Source organism: Globicephala melas, chromosome 7 (assembly GCF_963455315.2).
Source record: "Globicephala melas chromosome 7, mGloMel1.2, whole genome shotgun sequence".
Taxonomy (NCBI): domain Eukaryota; kingdom Metazoa; phylum Chordata; class Mammalia; order Artiodactyla; family Delphinidae; genus Globicephala; species Globicephala melas.
In genome coordinates, this window is record NC_083320.1 from 98,003,410 (window position 1) to 98,027,967 (window position 24,558).

Consider the following 24,558-nt stretch of genomic DNA (forward strand, 5'->3'; position numbering starts at 1 on the left):
ATCGTCCCTAGGAGTTTGCAGGCTATTCCTTTGCAGGACTCGTAGATCTTCTCATCTGGGATCGGCCAGCATTCAGCATCTGGGCCATGATTTAGCACTTAATTATACTGACTCGCATCACATGCTCTGCTCTTCACGGGCTTCATTTCGTCTTCTCAAAAAGAGACTGAAAGTTGTTTGAAAACCAGGCCTCTGTTACCATTGCTGAGGTGCTGCCTACACTCCCCCACCCCCAACCATGCAGTTAGTAAGCCCCCCACAAGCCCCGAGCATCCACTGATTAAGACCCCACTCCTCGCTTCCTAGCCCGCGTTTACAGTCACTTACATCCAAGGACAAGGGTAATGAAACTTCACTTAAGACGCCCAACTGTTTGATTTCAATCGCCCACTCAGTCTACCTGCTTCTCTTTAGAGTTTTTCTTCCCATGCAAAGATATTTATTCTAGGACCCTGAGATGATTTTTTTTTTAACCCCTGATTTGCTACTCTCACAAACTGCAGAGAAGGCTTGCGTTATAGAGTTTAAATTTTTTTTTAACCTGACTACAACCAGAGTGATCAAATTTTCATGGCAGAGTGATGTTAATTTAACCATCCTGAATTTAAATACCAAGATGCGACTCTTCTGTGGACAGGCACTCCAAAGGTACCTCATCTGCTCAGTCATAGGGTAGATTCATATTGTCTGTGCAAGATGTCCATTCAGAAGTTAGCTCAAATTTGGACACTAGGAAGACAGTCTTTGTTTAAACATTTCTTATTGGGAAAATAAACGGGGGATGTAGAGAATGGAATGGGGGTGCGTGGGGTAGTGGGAATTTAAAGTGCCTACTTAAGATTATTTGGGCAAAATTCATTCATTCATTCAGCAAACATTTTTGAGCTTCCACTCACAAAGCACACAGCACCCAGTGAGTAGAAGGCCTGCCCTTTGGTGCTTGTGAGACAGGCTGGGACCTGGGACCATTTGCTGCAGTGCTTGCACCTGGACAAATGTCTCACTGATCAACAAAATACAAAGAAACTATAAGAGACTAAAAATAACTGCTGTGTGTGCATGCACAATTGGGCAAATGATGGACAACAAGATACAAAAAGACCAAAAATTCAACTGCCACTTCTGAGGACCTGGGAACAGAAGCAGGGTACTGCACATGCCCCCTGCACACAGCACCACCAAAGGGGTGGGCAGACTGCCTAAGCCCCCCTCTGGCCCGGCCCCTGGACACACTCCTACCCTCACCCCATATAAGGATCCAGCTCGCCCCCCCTCAGGGAGCGAGCAAGGGAACCTGTTGTTGGTTCTCGCTCCCCCCCTGCTACAGCAGGGGCCTCAATAAAGCCTTGCCTGAATTTCTTGTTTGGCCTCTACTCAATTTCTATTGATTAAGGACTCTGAGAAGCCCCGTGGGTAACACCTGCAGTAAATGTTTACTACAACTATGATGAGGCTCTGGGAAAACAATCCCCCCTTGCCCTCAAGAAGGTTCAAGTCTACTGCTTCAGGAAGTGGACTTAAGAAATATTCTGGATTTAAACACAAGGGTTCACTGTGCCCGTGGGAGGGCTGTTTCAGAAGCAGGGAAAGGAGAAGCCACACTACTGTGTGTGGAGAGGAGAAGGGGTGTGCAAGGAGAGCCAATCATTCTGGACAACGCTTTCCATGGAAGAGAGGAGAGACCCAGCTGGAGAAGGACGGGAACACTGGTGGAGGAAGGATGTCTTGTCTTTTGTTGTTTTTTTTTCTGTGAGACAGAAGAAACCTGAACATATGTTTTAATGGATGGAAAAAGAATTACTGAGAAAGAGCCTGAAAGTTTTGGGAAGAACGGATGGTTGATAAAGTGATGCTACAAAACCCCAGCAAAGGCAGGAGGGGAAAGTATCAGAACTAAAAAAAAAAAAGATACAAATGAACTTATTTACAAAACGGAAATAGACCCACAGACTCAGAAAACAAACTATGGTTACCAAAGGGAAAAGGGGGGTGGGAAGGATAAATTAGGAGTTAGGGATTAGCATACACACACACTACTATATATAAAATAACCAACAAAGATCTACTATATATATAGCACAGGGAACTCTGCTCAATATTTTATAATAACCTATAAGGGAAAAGAATCTGAAAAAGAATGTGTGTGTGTATAAAAAACTGAATCACTGTGCTGTACACCTGAAACTAACACGACATTGTAAATCAACTATCCTTCAATTTAAATAATTAATTTAAAAAACGAAAGATAAATATGGACCAGAACTAGAGACACTAGAGGGAATATAAGGAAACAAGAATGATGAAAAGGCTGGGCGGGCAGGGCAGGCTGGCTCCCAGGGAGTCTCAGTGAGGCCCCTTAGAACCGACCGGAGACAGTGGTCTGATACCCACACCCCAGTCCTGCTTTGAGGCCCAAGGTGGAATGGAGAGCCGGCCCTAGGGGAAGGCAGGTGCCCGGGCGTGGTCAGCACTCTGAATCTAGGCCACGCTGGCTTCCAGGGCTCGGCCCCTAAAGCTGAAGGACCCGGTCCCTGACAGGCTCCCCAGCCCCCTCTCCCCACCACAGTGCCTGTCCCAAGCGGGGTGCAGCCTCCAGGAAGGTGTGACCCCAAGGCTGAGCCACAGCCTCTGCAGAGCCGGCAGCAAGCAGGCAGCTGTGGGTTCCACGCCTCCCTCAAGCCGGCAGCCGGCTGAACTGGAAACAGGGAGGGCTCAGTTTCACGGGCCCCCGGCGCCCCTGCTGACTCGGCAATTCTCGCTCAAATTATTGTGATAGATTCCAGGTGGAGCAAACTACAGGAAAAGCTCCAGCTATCTCAACTGTTAAAGCAGGCGTCAGGCCTACCCACCGTCTCTCTTCTCATTCTTTTAAATTACTTTACCACTTGCTCACTGCAGCAAAAAGAGAGTGAATAGATCAAGAAATAGACAAAACTGAGGTAGATGTTAACCCCATCGCACAGACGATAAAACAGAGGCGCCCAGTTTGACTGACTCAAATCACACAACCAGTAACGGGCCAGACTTCCACGGGCTGCATTCCCGCCTTCAGCCCTCAGCAACAGACAAGCCCTTCTCCAGGGAGCCTGCCCAGCACAGGTCTTGGAGGCTCCTCAGAGGTGCGTAGGCGTCTTTGTCAGAACCCGGGGGCATTTCACAGTCACAGAGGTGCTGTGCGTGTTGAGCAGGGCATACTCTCAAAGGCCTCTCTGGACAACTCGGGCCTGGGACCATGGTCTGCTTCTGGCCTGGGCCTGTTAGAAAGCAAGAAGCCTGGAAGCAGGGCTTCTCAGTTTGACAGATTTAGCAGCTCCATGACCTTGTTAAGACCTAGGTTCCTTGTAACATTGCACTTCGTAATTCTCGTCATAGAAATCTATGCCCTGGGCATGGATACTCACAGTCAAAAGATAGCTGTGGCTCCAGGCATCTCATCCTCCTCTGACAACTCCAAACACCAGGAAGGAGAAAGAAGGACCACCCCTTCTTAAAGGGAAAGGAAACCTTTTTCTAAATTGCCTCCATCCCCCATCCCTGCGTCCTCCTGTTACACTGGCCAAAACGGAATCATCTGCCCAACTGCAAAGCAACCACGAGCAACAACTGAAATACTATGATTGCGTTAGATCCTTAGAGAATCCTTAGACCAAGGATCCTCAGCCCTGGCTGCACATTGTAATCACCTGGGATTTTTTAATACCCACTCCAGACCAATTAAATCAGAATTTCTGGGAGTGGAGCCCAAGTATCAGCGTTTTTTTTTGAAGAACTCCTCAGGTGTCTTTAATGAGAAGCCAAGTAGATAACCACCGTTTGGACTCACCAAGTTGTACCACCTGGTGCTGGGCTCGCTGCCTGAGAAAATTCTGGGTTCTGCAGGCAGGAAAGAACGCGGATGGAGGGGACTCAGAAGACATGAAACACAGGACAGGAAGATGTTCACGGAAAGGAAAGGGGATTAGAGGGAAAGCCGAGGGAGGAGAAAACCATACACTGTGACCGACGAGCGTCTACCTGGGAGGGTATCACAGTATGTAGGGCCCCAACATTTATCCTAAGCGCCTTCAGGATCTCACACATCACGGCATCCTGTGTACTCCTCCCAGGCCCACCCTCAGTATAGTACTGAGTTTTTTCTCCCGCATCCCTGTTACCCAAACAACATTGCAAAAAGGTGGTGGGTCATGGGGGAGAGTAGAAGTAGCAAGAACTTTAGGACAGCAGCCCTAGGGAAACACTTCTTAAGAAATAAAAGAACACCGAAAAGAAACACTCCTGGTTTTGAAACACTCTATGGCCTAACTTTACCTCTGGTCTCCTAGGAAACTCATCCAACTGGATGTGCTCATAAAGACTCTAAATGGGACAAATGCCTCTGTTGCTTCATAGACAGAGTCCTTAAGAAGACTGTGACTCGAGAGACGTTTCTCTATGGGTATCCTTTCACCTTTCTTTTCTCAGTCTCTCTTATTGACAAATACCAGCGGTATCGGCTGAACACTGGAATCACCTGGGAAGCTTCTAAAACATCCCATTGCCTCAGCCAATCCCCACACCATGTCATCAGAATCTAAGGGACGATCATAGACATCAGTAGTTTCTAAAGCTCCCCAAGCGATTCCAACGTGTAGCCGAAGTTGAGAACCACTATCCTACGTTCAAGACCCAGATAAACTTGATCTGAGTTTGTTCATTAAAAAAAAAAAGTTGCATATGAGAATCCTCATCAATGAATCATGTAGTTGTTGGACAGTATACCCCCGAAGCATTAAGCTGGTAAGACTGGATGGAAAGTGGAACCCCCTGCACCTTTTTGGGACAAGGCAAGATGCCTTTCTTCAAAACGATGCCGATAGCTACCAACCTGACACAAGCCTCAGAGAGAAGACGAGGCAGAGGTGGGAGTCTGTAGCCTGCCTACTCAGGACAGGCCCAAACTCAGGTTTGACATCTGTTAATAGGGTAGCATAAAGAGAAAATTATTTTGAACACAGGATGCAAGGAGAAGGGCGTGAAATGCCATTAGTGATGACATCAAAATTTATAATAATTGAGCCCATTAGTCGTATCCGTTTACTATTTGTAATGCCACTCTGCATGTTTCCAGGGAGGGGTGGCTACCTTCTGAGGCAATTGGGGTCACTCAGGCAGCTGGGCAACTTGGGGACGTTCATTTGGTGCAAAGGCAGCTGGGCCCTCATTGTCAAGGAGTTGGATCTGTAAACTAACGAACGCTGCTGCTTTCCCTCCAGCGCAGATAATCACTTTCATCGGGGGGTACTCCCACTTCAGCCACTTTGGGTCAGCGGGGAGGGTAAATAGCTTCCTGACAGGTTGGGTTTCCCGTCTTGGCATGGCAACAGATTTTTTTCCCCCAGAGTAAAAAGGGCTCCGTGAGGGACTGTGGGAGGATGAGTGGCAGCCACGGATGCGACACTTGACGTTAGAATCGCTGGGGAGCTTTTACAAATCCTGATGGGGACGCCAGGCTGCATCCCACACCGATGACAGCAGAATCTCTGGAGGTAAGACCCAGGCCCAGGGTACTTGCTGAAGCCCCTCAGGTGATGCCAACATGCGGCCAAGTTTGAGAACCAGGAAGCCAGGGGCGTGACCCTCAACCCCCCAGGCTACCATGAGAATCCCCAAAGCTTTTTGGTTTTTTTGTTGTTGTTTTTTTGCGGTACGCGGGCCTCCCACTGTTGTGGCCTCTCCCGTTGCGCAGCACAGGCTCTGGACGCGCAGGCTCAGCGGCCATGGCTCACGGGCCCAGCCGCTCCGCGGCATGTGGGATCTTCCCGGACCGGGGCACGAACCCGCGTCCCCTGCATCGGCAGGCGGACCCTCAACCACTGCGCCGCCAGGGAAGCCCCCAAAGCTTTTTGGTTTTGCCACACTGCACAGCTTGTGGGATCTTAGTTCAATTCCCTCCCCTCCCCCAACCCCTGGAACTTTTAAAATGACCAGTGCCAGCATCCCCCTCCCAGAGACGCTCTAATTGGCCTGGGGTGAGGCCTGTGCGTGGGGATTTGTGACATTCCCCCAGGTGGGACACCAACAAGTAAGGAGGATGAGAAGCACAGCTGGAGGGTGGCGGCTGATCACAGCTAGATGGTGGTCAGCCTCACTTGTATCTTGTGGCTCAGCTCGGAGTCTCCCAGGGAACTTGGGAAGAGGGTCGAGGCTTCATCCTTCCTTGATGAGCCTGGGCCCCTGCCTGCTTTCTGAGAACTCCTGGTGATTCTCAGATCCACCCTCACAAGATGGTGGAGGCACGGTCCAGCCAGATCTCTCTTAGTGAGATGTGTGCCCCTGAGCAGTTTCACATGCCTGAACTTTTGTAAGCTGGGTGCTAATTTTCAGTGCTAAGGGAAGCGTCCATCTGAAAGACGACCATAGCAGACAGACCTTTGGTAAAATTAAGAATCTGTTTATAGTCACCCACTCTCAAATGTGGCCTGTTTTCAAACTCCACGTTCTGAGCTAGTGGTGCTTCTTTGCGTCTGTGTTTGCATCGTTATGGTCTAAACTCTCCTTTTTTTAATTTTTATTTTTTGCGGTACGCGGGTCTCTCACTGCTGTGGCCTCTCCCGTTGCAGAGCACACGCTCCGGACGCGCAGGCTCAGCGGCCATGGCTCACGGGCCCAGCCGCTCCGCGGCATGTGGGATCTTCCCGGACCGGGGCACGAACCTGTGTCCCCTGCATCGGCAGGTGGACTCCCAACCACTGCGCCGCCAGGGAAGCCCCTAAACTCTCCTTTTAAAAACGAGCTCCATCTTAACCTCATCTCTGGAATCAGAGCAAACGTGCACTTCATGTAGCAGGACCCATTTTATAACAGCGGGGTCAGAGGACAGGGCCACCTTCCGGGGGGTGGCATACACTGCTCTGCCAGGCCTTTATAGAGCGATGCTGCTTCTTCCACGGGGAGTCTTTTCACTTGTGTTATGTTCCCATTTTTTGTGTAATGATGAGCAATGTCCTAACAACGTATATACCTTGAAGTGTTTTGCCTGAACAACCCAATGAGCTTTCAAGTCTGTTTTTCTGCCTTACTGCATGAGCTTGTTAGAAGGTTAGAGATGGATGAATGAATTCATTCTCCATACACTGAGTGCCTACCGTGTGCTGGGTTTCGGTGCTGTGTAAATGGGAGATAGTCTCTGCCATCAAGGGGCTCACCTAATGGTGGGACGGAGAAACGTGTTGGCGTGGAGGAAGCCAGGTGCTAGGAGGCACCTAGCCTGGGGCGGGGTGTGGGGGGGGAAGGTGTCCCAGAAGGCTTTGTGTAAGTGATGACATCTGAATAGGATATCAAGGCACAGAGAGCGCAGGTGGCCAGCTGGGGTGGGGATGGGATGGGGGTGGGGTGAGGGACAGCTTGCACTCTGGACAGAGGACCACATCTGTGCACGTGCAGAGAGCCTCAAGGATGCCTCGGGAGGTGGATTAGGGTGGCCTAGGTAAGGCGCCTTTTATGGACTCACACGAGATAGGGCTGGAGAATTAGGCAAGGCCAATCATGAAAGCTGTCCTTACAACACGCCCAAAAAAGGGCTGCATAACACACCAAAGAATTTTTCCAAAGGCAGTGGAACGTCATTGAAGGATCTGTGTGAACAGAGGATCAAACATAATCCAATTTGAGTTTGAAGGAAAACACTTCAGTGGTGGCGTGGAGGATGGATTTGAGGGAGAAGAGACAAAAGCCATGGCTCTTAACGTTGACTGCACGTTGGAATCCTCGGGGTCCCACCTCCTGACATTCTAATGGAATCGGTTTGGGATGTGTCCCGGGTATCCGAATTGTTCAAAGTTCTCCCAGGGATTCGGATGTGCAGTAGGGGGGTTGAAAGCCACAGGTGTTTGCACAGTGGTCAGGTGGAGGCGAACGCAGTAATCTGGGTGGTGGAAGGAAGGTACAATGGTTCATAGACTAGGGCAGCAGCGGAAGGGGTAGAGGACAGGACCACTGCTAACGGCAGGGGAGGCAAGGAGAGGAGACATGTATAACTCTCAAGGCTGGGGTTGAGAGAAGGGGAGGGTAGAGGTATGATTCACCTAGAGTGGGACTCAGCAGGAAAAGCAGGTTTAAGAGAGAAGAGGAAGAATCAGGTCTATTGGAACAGCTTTGGATAACTGTTTAACAACCGTAATTTATTAATTTTTTTCCTTTTTATTGCAGTATAGTTGATTTACAATATTGCATTCATTTCTGGTATACAGCAAAGTGATTCGGTTATATATAATCTATATATTCTTTTTCAGATTCTTTGCCATTATAGGTTATTATAAGGTATTGAATACAGTTCCCTGTGCTACACAGTAGGACCTTGTTGTTTAGGAAAAATCAGTTTTTAGAATGTGAGACACATACAATGATATGACCAATATAGAAATGGGGCTAGAGGGCTGGATTCCTGTCAACAGCAGAGAAAGAGGGGTTCAAGTCCCAGGTGTGGGTGATACACCAATGGAGATGAGTCTGTCATACAGAGGGAAGTAAGTCAGAAAGAGAAAAACAAATACGGTATACTAACGCATATATGCGGAATCTGAAAAAAGCTGGTATAGACGATCTTATTTACAAAGCAGAAATAGAGACACAGGTGTAGAGAACAAACATATGGATACCAAGGGGGAAAGGGGAGGTGGGTGGGATGAACTGGGAGCTTGGGATGGACATATATGAACTCCTGATACTACGTATAAAATAGATAACTGAGAACCTACCGTATAGCACAGGGAACTCTACTCAACGCTCTGTGGTGATGTAAGTGGGAAGGAAATCCAAAAAAGAAGGGACGTACGTATACGTATAGCTGATTCACTTTGCTGTACAGCAGAAACTAAAACAACATTGTAAAGCAACTATTCTCCAATAAAAATTTTAAAATAAATAAAATCAATGGAGGATGTTCAGGGTTAGAAGAGAATAAGGCTGAGACCAGGACCCCGGGAAACGTTAACTGGTAAGGAATGGACACAGGAAGAGGAACCAAGAAATGCAGCTGAGAGAGTCCAAATGAACCCAGGACACAGGATCTGTAGAGTCACGGGGAGACACGGCTTCAAAGCACCAGTGAGCAACAGTGTAACGTGCCGTGAAGAACAAAGGGGACTGGGGCTGAAATCCCCGGAGCGGGTTAACTTCGGGCAAAGCCATTTCAGTGGAGTGGGGAAGCCAGAGGCAGACGGTGGTAGTGTGCAGAGAACAGCTGAAAAGTAGAGAAACAGGGCTTCCCGGGTGGCGCAGTGGTTGAGAGTCCGCCTGCCGATGCAGGGGACGTGGGTTCGTGCCCCGGTCCGGGAAGATCCCACGTGCCGCAGAGCGGCTGGGCCCGTGAGCCATGGCCGCTGAGCCTGCGCGTCCGGAGCCTGTGCTCCGCAGCAGGAGAGGCCACAGCAGTGAGAGACCCGCGTAAAAAAAAAAAAAAAAAAAGAGAAACAGTGAGTGTGGCCTTGCTCTTTGGAGTAATCAGGTTGTGAGGCGAAGGTGGGAGGTCAGACCCTAGCTAGATGGGGGATTCAGGTTCAAGGCCATTTTCTCAGTAGGGGAGGGCGTGAGAAAGGAGAGCCTTGAGGGTGTTAATAGTATAAGAAACAAAGCTGGGAAGGAAGGAGCGGGAGATACATGAAACAGGGGAGTGATGGATGAATGGAGGGCCCACGGGAGGCCACAGGGAAGAGGGGGTGCCTTCCACAGCACAGAGGAGGGTTCAACCTTAGGCGGAGGGAAGAACGTCTCTGCTCAGAAGTTAAAGGGGAAAGGAAAAGCAGGAGAAAAGGCAGGTGGGTTCTGGGTGGGGAGAAAGGCCAACCTTAAGAAAACTTCCATCTGACAACCTCTCTTTTCTCTATGAATTAAAAGGCAGGACTCTACTGAGGCCATGATGGCATGTGGTGGGTGGGAGATTTGAGGAAAGCAGTAAATATTTATTATCACTGCTTTTGGAGACTGGGGGAGGGAGCTGGCTGAGGGCTGCAGGCAGCACTGGGAGCCCAGTGGAGGCTGGGAATGGTGCAGATGCTCTAACCAGTATGAAGGTGGGGAAAGCCGAAATATACCAGGCTGCAGGATTCAGCCCATGGTGATAGGCTCTTGCCCTCCCCATTCACCCCTTCCTTCATTCCACCCCCATTTTTTTCCCTTCGTTCCATGCTCACCACTTCGCTACACAAAGTGTGGGCTCAAGCCAGCAGCCTGAGCATCAGGTAGGAACCTGTTGGAAATGTCTGATCTCAGGGGTCAGGCCAGACGTCCTGTAACAAGATCCCCAGGTGACTGGAATGCACATTACATTTGAGAACCACGGCTCTAGTCTTTTCCAACTACAGTTCTCGCTGCCTTGCTAATATGCCATGAAGTTGGTGTGCTCAGCTTGGAACACTCGTCCCTCATGCTTTCTAGACAATTCCCCTCCTCTGTTAAAACTGTGTGTCAATCTTACCTTCTCTCTGACTTTTCCAAGGCCCTGCTGGGAAGAGCTATGTGCCGCCTCAAATGTGATTCCAGACGTCATCTGAGGGCCGCCATGTTGCTTTCCCTTATCCTCAGCGCCCAGCACGGTGCCTGGTACAAAGCCAGTGCTCTGTAAGTTGCCTGAGTATTCACTGAATGGAACCCAGGGCCCAGTTCTCAGCTCCATGTCCCAACCCACGCCCCTGACCATTTTCTGCACATGGAAAGTCATGCCTTTTTTACAAAAAAATAGTGCTATAAATTAAGCCCCCAATTCCTCACCTTGCATTTGCCTGATATGACCCCAAACCCTGGGAAAGCACTGGGCTTGTTGTTTTCTATAAAAATTTAAAAAGCCATATCTCACTTTTTCAAATTACATGTCCCATAAAGCTCAGGTCTCAGGTCTCAACCTTGGGCAGGCTCTTTTCCCAAGTGGCTATAAAGAAATGCAATATTTCAAAACATCAGTTCACCTGTTAGTTCATGTTCCAAGTGTGGAAACCCTCTCTACTTATTCCTGAGTAGGAAACCTATTTTCTAATAAAGCAAGGAAAGTCAACTAAATTACAGACATGTATGGCCTTTCAATCCACTCTGTATGTTCCTGGGTATGAAAATGAGGTCTTTTTTAATCCCTTTTTTCTATCCCTTTTTTCCATTTTTATGCCCTGTTTTCTATCCCTTTTGGAGCTTGACATATAGTTGGTGGTTAAAAAATGTGCTTCTGATCAATTGAAGAGGAACTATTTCCCTACTTTAACAACTAAGTTTGACCAAGAAATATACTGATTGTGGGGCAACTTGCTGAGTCGCCTGCTAAATGTTTATTTCCTCCTTCTAGGTCTGCCCCGACCTTTCAGAGTTATCCTTTCCAAACCTGGGATTTATGGCTGATCATTATTGCTTAATACCTGCTGTACAATTAAAATAACCTGGGAACCCAGGAGCCTTGGGAGGCAGAGAGAAAACAGAGAAATCCACCCCAATACAATCTCAAACCCATCGCCTTATTAATCACGTTAGGCCCCGAAGAAATAATTTTTTCGGCCCTTAAACATTCCCAGAAATGCTAACATTCAGGATGCTTCCCTCCCCACCCCCATCGCATTTGGACCTGCCAGTCATACTCTGTGTAGGAAAGGATTTTGATTTGTGTCAGTAATGTTGCCTTAGAAATTGCAAACATTTAGAAATGCACAGAAAAAAAATTGGAACTTAAGAGATTCAGAGTCAGTCTACAAGAGACCCACTTCAGACCTAGGGACACATACAGACTGAAAGTGAGGGGATGGAAAAGGATATTCCAGGCACATGGAAATCACAAGAAAGCCAGCGTAGCAATACTCCTATCAAACAAAACAGACTTTAAAATAAAGAATGTTACAAGAGACAAGGAAGGACACTACATAACGATCAAGGGATCAATCCAAGAAAAAGATACAACCATTATAAATATACATACACCACACATAGGAGCACCTCAATACATAAGGCAACTGTTAACAGCTATAAAAGAGGAAATCGACAGCAACACAATAATAGTGGGGGACTTTAACACCTCACTTACACCAATGGACAGATCATCCAGACAGAAAATTAATAAGGAAATCCAAGCTTTAAATGACACAACAGACCAGATAGATTTAATTGATATTTATAGGACATTCCATCCAAAAATAGCAGATTACACTTTCTTCTCAAGTGCACATGGAACATTCTCCAAGCTAGATCACATCTTAGATCAAAAATAAAGGCCTCAGTAAATTTAAGAAAATTGAGATCATATCAAGCATCTTTTCTGACCACAACACTATGAGATTAGAAATGAATTACAGGGAAAAAAACGTAAAAAACACAAACACATGGAGGCGAAACAATACATTACTAAATAACCAAGAGATCACTGAAGAAGTCAGAGGAAATCGAAAAATACCTGCAGACAAATGACAATGAAAACACAACAAGATGAAAAGACAGCCCTCAGAATGAGAGAAAATATTTGCAAACAAATCAACAGACAAAGGATTAATCTCCAAACAGCTCATGCAGCTCAATATTAAAAAAACAAACAACCCAATCCAAAAATGGGCAGAAGGCCTAAACAGACATTTCTCCAAAGAAGACATACAGATGGTCAAGAAGCACATGAAAAGCTGCTCAACATCACTAATTATTAGAGAAATGCAAGTCAAAACTACAATGAGGTATCACCTCACACCAGTTAGAACGGGCATCATCAGAAAATCTACAAACAACAAATGCTGGAGAGGGTGTGGAGAAAAGGGAAGGAACCCTCTTGCACTGTTGCTGGGAATGTAAATTGATACAGCCACTATGGAGAACAGTATGGAGGTTCCTTAAAAAACAAAAAATAGAACTACCATATGACCCAGCAATCCCACTACTGGGCATATACCCAGAGAAAACCATAATTCCAAAAGACACATGCACCCTTATGTTCACTGCAGCACTATTTACAATAGCCAGGTCACGGAAGCAACCTAAATGCCCATTGACAGACGAATGGATAAAGAAAATGTGGTACATATATACAATGGAATATTACTCAACCATAAAAGGGAACGGTACTGGGTCATTTGTAGACATGGATGGATCTAGAGACTGTCATACAGAGGGAAGTAAGTCAGAAAGGGAAAAACGAATATCGTATATTAACGCATATATGTGGAATCTACAAAAATGGCACAGAGGAACCGGTTTGCAAGGCAGAAATAGAGGCACAGATGTAGAGAACAAGCGTATGGACACCAAGGGGGAAAAGTGGTGGGGGGGTGGTGGTGGGATGCATTGGGAGACTGGGATTGACATGTATACATTAATATGTATAAAATAGCTAACTAATAAGAACCTGCTGGATAAAAAAAAATAAAATTCAAAAAAAAGAGCAATTCAGAGTCATGGGACCTATGGTACATCTGGAACAGGTATGTGGATTCCTTCAAATAAGGCAGTGGGGGGATTAACATGTGTCCACTCCCCACGAGGCTCCATCCTAGCACTTTTCATAGATTATCTCATTTCATCTTCACAAAAGACCTGCCAAGTGGCTATTGTCAGTCTCATTTTACAGACCAGGTAACTGAGGCTCAGGGAGGCTAAGAAAGTGACCCAGAATAAGACAGCTACTCAGGATGGCATTCCCACAGGGGTCATGGTCTTCCCACCTCGAAAGCTACGCCTATTTTTAATTGCACTAAATTGGCATGAATCCTATTTTCTTAGACTCTGTCCTTTATATAACAAAAAAGAAGCATTATGGGATACCCCCAAAGGACTTCCTACCGAAACATCGTATTCCACTTATCTCTCATGGTAACTGAAATTCCCAAATGACTCACTCTTTGGGATTAGGGCCACTGAAGCTCTCTGTTAGGATGACAATGTTTGCTACAACGAAGAGAGTTCCAAATTAGAAGTCATGAAATGTTTATTAAGTGTGTACTTTACCCAAGACACCATCGTAGATGTTGTGACAAACACACAAAACAATTCTGTACCCTCAAGAAGGTTACAAGCTCAATAGCAATTTCAGATCCAAGCAACAGTTCAAAGTGGTAAACAGTTGTCACCAGCCCCCTACAAGGTGAAGTGTCAGATAAATTTTCTATGCAGATGTCTATAGGCCCTCAGATATTATACCCTTAACAGAAATCCTGGCCACTCAAAAGATGAATTTCACTAACGTAGCTCCTGTCACCCACCCCGAGGAAATGAGTCTTGGGAGGCCGGAAAGGGCTTTGATGCGGAGGACCCTCTGTGAGCTTGAATCTGATTAGAACAGAAGGCCTGGAGTAGTCATTAGAATGGACTGTACAAGGTGGGGGCAGTATGCGAAGGGGGAGGATTTGAAAAGTCCCATTTTGCATCTACCTTTGCCACACAGAGTTGCCTGCACTATTATATCCTGTCACTCTAGCCGCCTCAAAAAAATCTCACGCTAGGTAGGAAGAACATCGAGCCTGGCGTTTGACAGTTGTTAGCGTACAAAGGACTGGCTATCTGAATCCCCGGGCCATCCCCAGCCCCACCTGGACCACAGTCTTCTCAGAAACACACATGATGAGGAAAGACCTTGCTTAGAGCCAGTGGTGTGCTGGAGCTGGTGTGTTCCAACGAGAGAGAGTTAGCTGTGAAACATTCAGCGATCGTGATAACCAGCCATGGTGGGAGCATTTACACTATGGAAATTGGCAAGTCACACCTCAAAGCTGTGTCTTTTTTGTGGACAGTTTGCCAGCTCACCACTGCTTAGAGCTGTTCATATACTGCCCTCTCTCTGATTTGTACATTTACGTGAACTCTGTATCATTCGGCGAGCCTCAAGTTAAGATGATACGCATAATGAATTTCACCATTTGGTATTTAGCTCTAAGAGACCAAGGATGTATTTGCTTTGAAGAAGGTTTTCTTAAACAGCCACTAGCATCTCTAAACAAATTAGATGAGCGATGATCAAAGTGTGGCCCCGGAACAGGAGTATCACAACCACCTGTGAACTCCCGCCGCATCCCAGATCTACTGAATAGGGAACTTTAGGGATGCCCCAGCAACTTGTGTTTTAATAAGCCCTCCAGGTGATTGTAACACACACTCAAGTTTGAGACACCAAACTAGAGTACCCTCTCCCCCAATAGTAAAACCAATCTTTGACTTTTACCATTTATACATTGTATGCACAATGTACATGCTCACACCATGTAAAAAATTATCAGGTACTATATGCTCTATAGAATATCTGTGTTGCAGTCAACCTTCAAGATGGCCTCCAGGGTACCTCCCGGTGTAAGTGGTACCTCCACTTATTTTGTCCCCTCCCATAGTGAATCATCAGGGGTCTGTGTGTGACCAGCAGAGTGCTCAGAAATTCTCATGTGTGACTTCAGAAACTAGGTCATTCAAGGTGTAGCTTTCATCGTGTTCTCTTGGTTACTTGCTCTGGGGGGATCCAGCCACCATGCTCTGAGGACAAAAGCCCATAAGTATAGAACTGGGATACCAAGAGCCGGCACCAATGCCAGCCATGTGCGTGATCCCCCCAGAAGTGGACCATCCAGCCCCAGCCAAGTTTTCAGATGACCGTAGCCCCAGCTGACACAGGACTGCAATCTCACAAGACACCTGGGCCAAAACCACCCAACCAAGCAGTCCCTCCTGAATTCCTAACCCATAGAAACTGTGAGAGGCACAGCACTAAGTTTTGGGGTAATTTGTTACACAGCACTAGATAACCAATACACACTGTACTAAAAGTGCTTAAGGGCAGCCACATGGGGAAGGTTTCAATGGTACAAAGTTGTATGAAGCAAGGTCTTTTCCAAAAAGAAGCTCTCTACTTATGTGGGAGATGAGATACATAAGCACTAAAAATAACTGGGTTTTTATTACTTCTTATTAAGAGATCACAAGTCTAGAGGGAGAAAATGCACATGCAAATCCTTTGAAAAATGAGTTATGCTGCAAAGTCAAGTTTTCCGGCCCCCTTTAAACCCCAGGACAGCATTTTAATCTGTCCCTTTTCTTAATCTACTGTATTCTTCCTCAGCTTTTTAAGCAGAGTGAATACAAAGTAATTGCTGTTGATGAGGTAAGGGGTTGTTGTGAACCAGTTATACAGGGCACAAAAGATGTCATTCAGCTGTCAGTACAGACAACCCGGGACCCAGGGCTGCATGTCAGTGACTGCCTTCAGCATGCTAGGAGGCTAACAGACAAGACCATTTTCTGGTTTCTAGAAGTCTTTGTAAATCCCCTCATTCATTCTTCACCACAAACTCGTGACTCGTCACATCTTCCTAATGAGAAAACTGCAGCTTGGAGCAGATAAGCGGGGTCACCTAACTAGTAAGTGACAGAGCCGTGAACTATCTGACTCCGAGCCCAAGCATGTGGCCTTCAAAGAACTCTCACTGGCTTCAGAAAGGTCTTTGGTGTCAGCTTGTGTAACACAGTATTTTGAGGCAACACAGGTTCATTGTATAAAATCCCAAAGGTATAAAACTCAGGGTTGGGAGACTGGGATTGACATATACACACTACTATATGTAATTCCTGATATCACTGAGCTGCTGAATCAAAGCCAAAGCTTCCTACATCCAGACTTCATGTTATGTCAGAAAAAATGAACCTAAATTCATTCAAGCAATCGTGGTTAGGTTTTTTGTTTCATGCACCCAAAAGCATTCCTAAATAATACTGATGGCAATAGACTACAACCACCAAACTTATAATAACAGGACATGCAGTCGGTGCTCTTCCTCTACATAAAATAGAAGGAACTGCTACAGTAGGTCATTGAATGCTTCCATAAAGCCACCTTCCTAAAATTGCACTTGATAACATCTAGGATAAATGCTGGAAAAGTTCACCAAAACAATCCAGCTTAATCAGCATTATAAAAATATTCTGGATGGAAATGCAGCTTAGTATAATAATGGAACGACCACTACATTAATCAGAGACCATCAACTGAAGCTCTTAGTACTACTAATGCTATCTTAAGTAAGTCACTACTCTTCTCCTCATTTTTCATGTATACAATGAAGAAGTTAAACTGGGTAACCCTGGGGTCCCCTTCAGATTTGATATCCTGTGTAAATTGTGAACTGAAATAAATTATCTTTAAAAAGTCACATGGGCTTCCCTGGTGGCGCAGTGGTTGAGAGTCCGCCTGCCGATGCAGGGGACACGGGTTCGTGCCCCGGTCCGGGAAGATCCCACGTGCCGCAGAGCGGCTGGGCCCGTGAGCCATGGCCGCTGAGCCTGCGCGTCCGGAGCCTGTGCTCCACAACGGGAGGGGCCCCAACAGTGAGAGGCCCGCGTACCGCCAAAAAAAAAAAAAAAAGTCACAAACTTCTTCTGTGGCCTCCCCATTTGCTGGCTGCTTTCCAGCTGCAATAGCTGACCTTCTAATGCCTTGCATCAGTCTGAAAGGACAAATACACCTGCATTTGTCATAAATACATCCAGTCTTCTCAAAGCACTTTGGAACAAAGGTGGAGGCAGTTCATACCATGCAAACCACAGATGCAACACAGAGTCCAAATGTTTTTTTTCCAGAAGGAAGGTGCCTCCCGTGGTACAGTGCTGTTTGTCAGTATCCAAAGACTGAGGTCTGCCATCTTCCAAAATGGCTGGACCATGGATGAACTGACTGAACTTTTCCCTATCTTCACCCATTGCATGTTAGCTAGTTACCCATTTTCTTGTTTTCTAAATTAGCAGGATCTTTTTGTGCTTTTGCCCCTGATCTTTCACTAAGGTAAGACTAAACTCTCTACAATAGGTGGCTCTCTCAGTACTTCACCCCGTTATGCTGCTTGCTTATTCATTATTGTCCAAGCTACAGTGTTATTTTTCCATGATTTAGCTTGTTTTGTGCTGTGTGGTGAATTCTGAACGAGGCAACCAGGCTGAATAATTTGATGGGCTTTCAGGAGGATACCCTGATGTCTTTTTATCTCCCTCACCAACTCACACAGACCCATTCACATGCACAAGGCCTGGCAAAACCCCAGTGCAGAGTTGCAGGCATTGTGGACAGGTATAGTTTGAGGGCTGGGGAACCAGAAAGCAAAAGGGTACCTCCTGATCTCAGGAGCCTACGGTCAAGCGTCTACAGATACGTGCAGTGAACACTGTATAGGGTTATAAGGCAGCGTAGCAGTACGTGCATGGCACCGTAAGCCCTCAGGAGGGCTACTTAACTGAACACAGTGTGGGAGGGCAGATTCAGGGCAGCCCTCCCCCTCACAGAAGCCCACATGTGGTGAGTTTGGATAGGACAGGCTGGCGGGTGTGCTTAAAGAGGAACGGCTGCTGATTTTTCTAACCCCTTCCCCACCCTTGCCCCTCTTCTCTCTGTTCTCTCCACTTTCCTACCTGCTCTCACTTCCTCAACAGTCTTGGCTTGTGTGGGGAAAGCTGGCATTCTGTAGATGCCACCAGCCAAACAGGCGGCCCTGCTCCCACCAGGCTATCTGACGCCACACCTGGGGCCCACCTCGAACCTTCTCGAACCAGGTGCTTGGTGAAGGAGCCCCGAGGCATCTTCTTACAGCCAAAAGGATTGGTGTTTATAAAATCTGTTTTGGGATTGTTTTACAACACTGTGGAAGCTGGAAATATGGGATCCAAACAACCAAGGCCTCACAGTGCCTTGGCAGTTTGCAAATGAACAGAGTGATGGAGGAGTATTGTGGAACTTTCCAGAAGGGCTGGGAAGAGGCTTGGAGTCAAGGAAGGGCAAGGACAGAGACTGTGGCCAGGAGGCGTGGGGCTGGTGGGAGCCCATCAGGGAACTCTCACCTTGTCCTTGACGCTAGTAGCCCTTTAGAGCTGTGGGTCTCTCCCACAGGAACAAGGGAAACGGGGGACCACGGATAAAAACCTTCCAAATGATTAAGGGCTGGTAAATAAGGAAAAGAGGAGAAAGGGAAGCCGAGGGCCTGGTGGTTAATGCCAGTCCTCCTGGGATGTGATGCACTCTCAGACGGGGGCCCCCTCCTCTTCAGTGTTCACAGGATAAGACAGAGAGGGTTTCTCTCGGTACCGGGACTCTCAGGAAGACTTCCGGATGGTGAGTGCGGTTAATGGTCAGATTCTGGGGAGGTAATGTCTCCCCCTCTCTGAAGGACTTTGAAAGAAAGACCCTAAGCCTACCCCTAACCTGGATGGTTTGCAGTGGTCCAGCTCAGAGGGAAGGCAGCTAAATGGATGCCTGGGTCTCTTCCAGTCTTCAGATGCTCTATTTCTACCACGTGGTGTCTGTCTGGAAGAAGCTGTATGGCCTCTAATTCCATCATAAAACCAAGGGCATGTTAAATATCTGTTCACTGTAAAACTCCAACCACTCTACTGATACAAACAATGTCCACCCGCCTTCCCTTTTAAACTTAGAACCCAGAATTCTAATTTATTAAAGACTGGGATATAAATCGAGCAGGATAACTCATTTGGGGCATTTAATATTAGACAATCCCCCCCCCCCCGCCGACCCCCTTAGGAAGTATACTGACCAACTTGCTTTATTTTTTAACTTGTAAAAATATTTTCTACCATAAACATTTTCAAACATATGGAAACATAGAGGCGACAGCATAACAAACCCCCGTATACTCATCACCCTGATTCAAAATTAACAGGTCTAACAAAATTAGCAATAATTGCTTCCTGGTCAATGTCATCGCTTGGCCAGTTCACAGTCAGCTTGCTGAAATCAGCCTCCAGACAAGGACCCGCATTATATTCAAGTACATGCGGTGGTTATGTCTCTGAGGTCTTACGCCTTTACTGTTGCGGTGACGTGTAGAATGCCTTACATTCTGAATTTGTCAGCTTGTCTCTTCGTGGTGTCATCTTATTTGTTCCTCTGTTCCCTGTATTTCTAGTAAATGCAGCTTGGCTAAATTCAGGTTCAACTTTATATTGTCAAGGATATTCCTGTCCCTTGCCCCAGCTGCGGCTAAGGCGCTCGGTCCTTCCAAGGAAGCTAAGGCCGTGGTGGGGTGAGGCCCTCACTTCATCCAGCGACTAGCACCGTGCCCAGCTGCCCCTGCTTAGCGCTCACCCGCCTCCATCTCGGAGCTGGCCTGCATCTACTCGGCCCTCGCCCTGCACGACGATGAGGTGATGGTCACGGAGGATAAAATCAATGCCCTCCTTAAAGCAGCCGGTGCAAACGTTGAACCTTTCTGGCCAGGCTATTTGCAAAGGCTTTGGCCAATGTCAACATCGGAAGCCTCATCTGCAACATGGGGGCAGGTGGAGCTGCCCCAGCAGGAGGTCCTGCCCAGCAGCTGATGCTGCCCCAGCAGGAGGTCCTGCCCCTTCTCCCACTGCTGCCCCAGCCGAGGAGAAGAAAGTAGAAGCAAACAAAGAAGAATTTGAAGAGTAGGATGATGACGTGGGCTTTGGTCTTTTTTGACTAAACCTCTCCGGTAACATGTTGAATGAAAAGCTGAGGTCTTTGCTGGAAAAAAAAAAAAAAAAAATTCCTTAGGTGGTATTGAGTGGTTTGTATTTTAGGGGTCCACGATGACTGGTATTTCCTCTCTCAGGGGCGCTATCATTAATGAGTGAGTTCGGGATGTGACAGCCTGACCCCTCCCATGTGAACATCCTCATCAACCTCTGACTCATGGTTTCATCCACTGATGATCATTGCCTGAACCAATTACTTCACCAGGGATTGAAAAATGGGGATTTTCTATCGTTTTCTTGATATTTATTTTCACCTTGCCTCCTTACATATTTTAGGTTCAATGAAGAAGAAATGATACAAAAATATGCATCCGTGGATGTGGACCCTGATACAGGAATGAAGAAACACCTCTCCACTGAAACTAGAGATCTTGATTTGGAAGACAGCGTTAGGAACAAAGGTAGAGACGAAAAGTCTGAAATGGGAAACAGGAAGAGCGTTCTTAGATTGGCAGCCATGCGTCTCGGGACCAGGCAGGTTTGCACACTCTGGGCAACCATCATCTTAGCTATTAACTAAGCCCAGAGAAGCATCTGGCCTTCTGGGAGCTGAAAATAGAACATACAGAATCAAGAATGGAAAAATAAGAGGGAAAGAAGGAGGCATTTCACTTCTGAGTGAAGTTTGGAGACCCCAGGGCATCACTGCAGTAATAGAATTCAAATCCACATGCTTCTGACAGTCCCACTGGGCAACAGGCATGGGTGAGACTCTAGTAATGGAGGCCTGAATGACCTCCCTGACTCCACTCGCTGGGGACAGTGATGCCACTGCCGGCATCTGCAAGCAGCCCTCACATAGGCTGGCAGGGAAGCCCAGTGGGGACACCACCTGCCATCAATGTGCATGGGGAGGGGCTGATGCTCAGAGCACGAGCCTGGTGCATACCTGCTGCAGCCTCCCTCCTCCGCCTCTCTGCTTCTGGAACGCCACCTTCTCTATTTCCCCTTCCAGGGAAACACGATCAACCTCATTTGTTCTGTTCCCTACACAAGCCCACCTAGAGAGCAAATTGATACCATGCTTGCTTACACAGTCATCACCCTCTTAGCAGCTGCTTCTGGAGGACCAGAAGGATGGTATGGATAAGTTGTTCCAGCTGCCACTGTGCAGTAATTAGAATTTCCTGCTTATAAAATGTAATTCTGATCACACGACCAACTCCGAGTCAGGAAGGAAGAAAAGGCGGGAGAGGGGCAACCTCTAAAGGAAGCAGCAATGCTCCGCAGGGGCCTCCCTGTTCAGCTCAGGAGGTTAAAAGGCAAGGACAAAGGATGGAAAGAGAGACACGCAAGTCAGGACGAATTTTTTAAATATGTGCAGGTCGTGTAGGAATTGTCGCATCCAGAGAAAGACCCCCAATTCACAGAGGTTTATGAGTGATAAAGAAGACAACAGAAGGTTTGTTTGTTGTGTTTTTTTTTGCTGTACGCGGGCCTCTCACTGTTGTGGCCTCTCCCGTTGCGGAGCACAGGCTCCGGACGCGCAGGCTCAGCGGCCATGGCTCACAGGCCCAGCCGCTCCGCGGCATGTGGGATCTTCCCGGACCGGGGCACGAACCCGTATCCCCTGCATCGGCAGGTGGACTCTTAACCACTGTGCCACTGGGGAAGCCCCAGAAGAAGGTTTTTAAATGATATCTGGAGCAAACAGAACAAAGGGAGAGACTCACTGATTGGACGAAGTGTCACAAAATTAATAGGTAACACAAAACAGAGTGTTAAAATTCCAACTGGGCTTTTATCTCTCCTAGCAATGAGCCTGCAAATTGGACAGTGTAAAGCTAGTGTCCCAGAAGACAACTGAAGTCCTCATCAAGCCAGGAGATAGCAGGAAACCATCAATCTATGGCAATGAGATAGGGTGTCGGATCAGCAAAATTACATTTGGGATGTGGAGGAATGTTCCAGAAAAACTTCAGAGACTCTCTTAGTAGCTCCCCCGGGCTCTTGGAGAAGCCAGGAGACAGGCGTTGAGCAAATACCCTAGTTCCAGAAATAGGGGAAGGCTGATTTCCAGAAACTTAGGCAGTTCATCTTGACCTAAGTCCTCCTGAAAATTGTAAAATGGACCATTAAACAGGTTGTTTGTGAGCATCACAGAAAGATACAACCTGATCCCTTGGCATCAATGTGAATTAACTAAAAAGAAGTCATGTTCTGGACCATCTGTTAATGAGATCCTCAGGGCCAGTACCTTAGAAAGTCACTGTGAAGCTCTTAATTGAGGAAACTGTCCACAGTTAGAGTGAGATGATGAAACCTCCAGGTGAGGATTTGGTGTTGTTGCTTTTCAGTTATGTTAAATAGTAACATAGACAATGGGACTCTTAAGGAAACCTCCTTCTATGCATGGGAGGGCAAAGCCTGGTAGACACACAGTCTTAATGAACAGAGCAAAGCTCCATTGAATGACTACCCTGTACAGGTTCCAGATGTGACATGCTCTGGGCACCAAAGATGAAGACCTTGTCCTGAATCAAAGATCTCACTGTCTGATACTACAAAGCTACAGTAATCAAAACAGCATGGTAGGCGGAGATCATCTCAGTGCTTTGTGACCACCTAGAGGGGTAGGATAGGGAGGGTGGGAGGGAGATGGCAAGAGGAAGCGGATAGGGGGATATATGTATATGTATAGCTGATTCACTTTGTTGTAAAGCAGAAACTAACACACCATTGTAAAGCAATTATACTCCAATAAAGATGTTAAAAATAAATAAATAATACTTAAAAAAAAACAAAACAGCATGGTAATGGCACAAAAACAGACATACGGATCAATGGAACAGAATAGAGAGCCCAGAAATAAACCTACACACACTTACAGTCAATTAACCTTCAACAAAGGAAGCAAGAATATACAACGGAAAAATGACAGTCTCTCCAGCAAATGGTGTTGGGAAAGTTGGGCAGCTGCATGTAAATCAATGAAGTTAGAACACACCCTCACACCATACACGAAAATACTCAAAATGGCTTAAAGACTTAAATGTAAGGCATGATACGATAAAAATCCTAGAAGAGAAAACAGGTAAAACATTCTCTGACAAAACTTGTACCGATGTTTTCTTACGTCAGTCTCCCAAGGCAATAGAAATAAAAGCAAAAATAAACAAATGGGACCTAATCAAACCTAACAAGCTTTTGTACAGCAAGGGAAACCATAAACAAAACCAAAAGACAACCTACAGACTGGGAGAAAATATTTGCAAATGATACGACCGACAAGGGCTTAATTTCCAAAATATACAAACGGCTCATACAACTCAACAACAACAAAAAAACAACTGAATCAAAAACTGGGCAGAAGACCTAAACAGACATTTCTCCGAAGAAGACATACAGAGGACCGATAGGCACATGAAAAGATGCTCAACATCACTAATTATTAGAGAAATGCAAGTCAAAACTACAATGAGGTACCACCTCACACCGGTCAGAATGGGCATCATTAAAAAGTCTACAGGCTTCCCTGGTGGCGCAGTGGTTGGGAGTCCGTCTGCCAATGCAGGGGACGCAGGTTCGTGCCCCGGTCCGGGAAGATCCCGCATGCCGCGGAGCGGCTGGGCCCGTGAGCCATGGCCACTGAGCCTGCATGTCCGGAGCCTGTGCTCCGCAACGGGAGAGGCCACAACAGAGAGAGGCCCGCGTACCGCAAAAAAAAAAAAAAAAAAAATGTCTACAAATAACAAATGCTGGAGAGGGTGTGGAGAAAAGGGAACCCTCTTGCACTTTTGGTGGGAATGTAAGCTGGCACAGCCACTATAGAAAACAGCATGGAGGTTCCTCAAAAAACTAAAATAGAGTTTCCATATGATTAGCAATCTCACTCCTAGACATATATCCAAACAAAACTCTAATTCAAAAAGATACTTGCACCCCTATGTTCATAGCAGCACTACTGACAATAGCCAAGACATAGCACCCTAGTCTGGGGGATCAGAGAAAGCTTCCCTGAGTAATGTGTGTTGAGAAATGACAAGGTATAGGCAGGTGGGGACTTTGAAAGACACGTACGCATGGGAATTAGGCTACATAATGATAGCAGTAGTACCAACGACAATAACAACAAAATCCAGAAGTCGCTGC

The 24,558-nt window shown here is 46.7% G+C and overlaps 1 protein-coding gene and 1 pseudogene across 1 annotated transcript in view; one reads left to right on the forward strand and one right to left on the reverse strand.

The window, feature by feature from the left end:
* The window catches only part of LOC115845708 (large ribosomal subunit protein P1-like), a 101,165-nt pseudogene extending 80,755 nt beyond the window's left edge, over positions 1–20,410 (forward strand).
* Positions 1–24,558, reverse strand: part of GPR39 (G protein-coupled receptor 39) — a 228,414-nt gene that overhangs the window by 92,330 nt on the left and 111,526 nt on the right. The gene's annotated exons all lie outside the window — the stretch shown is intronic.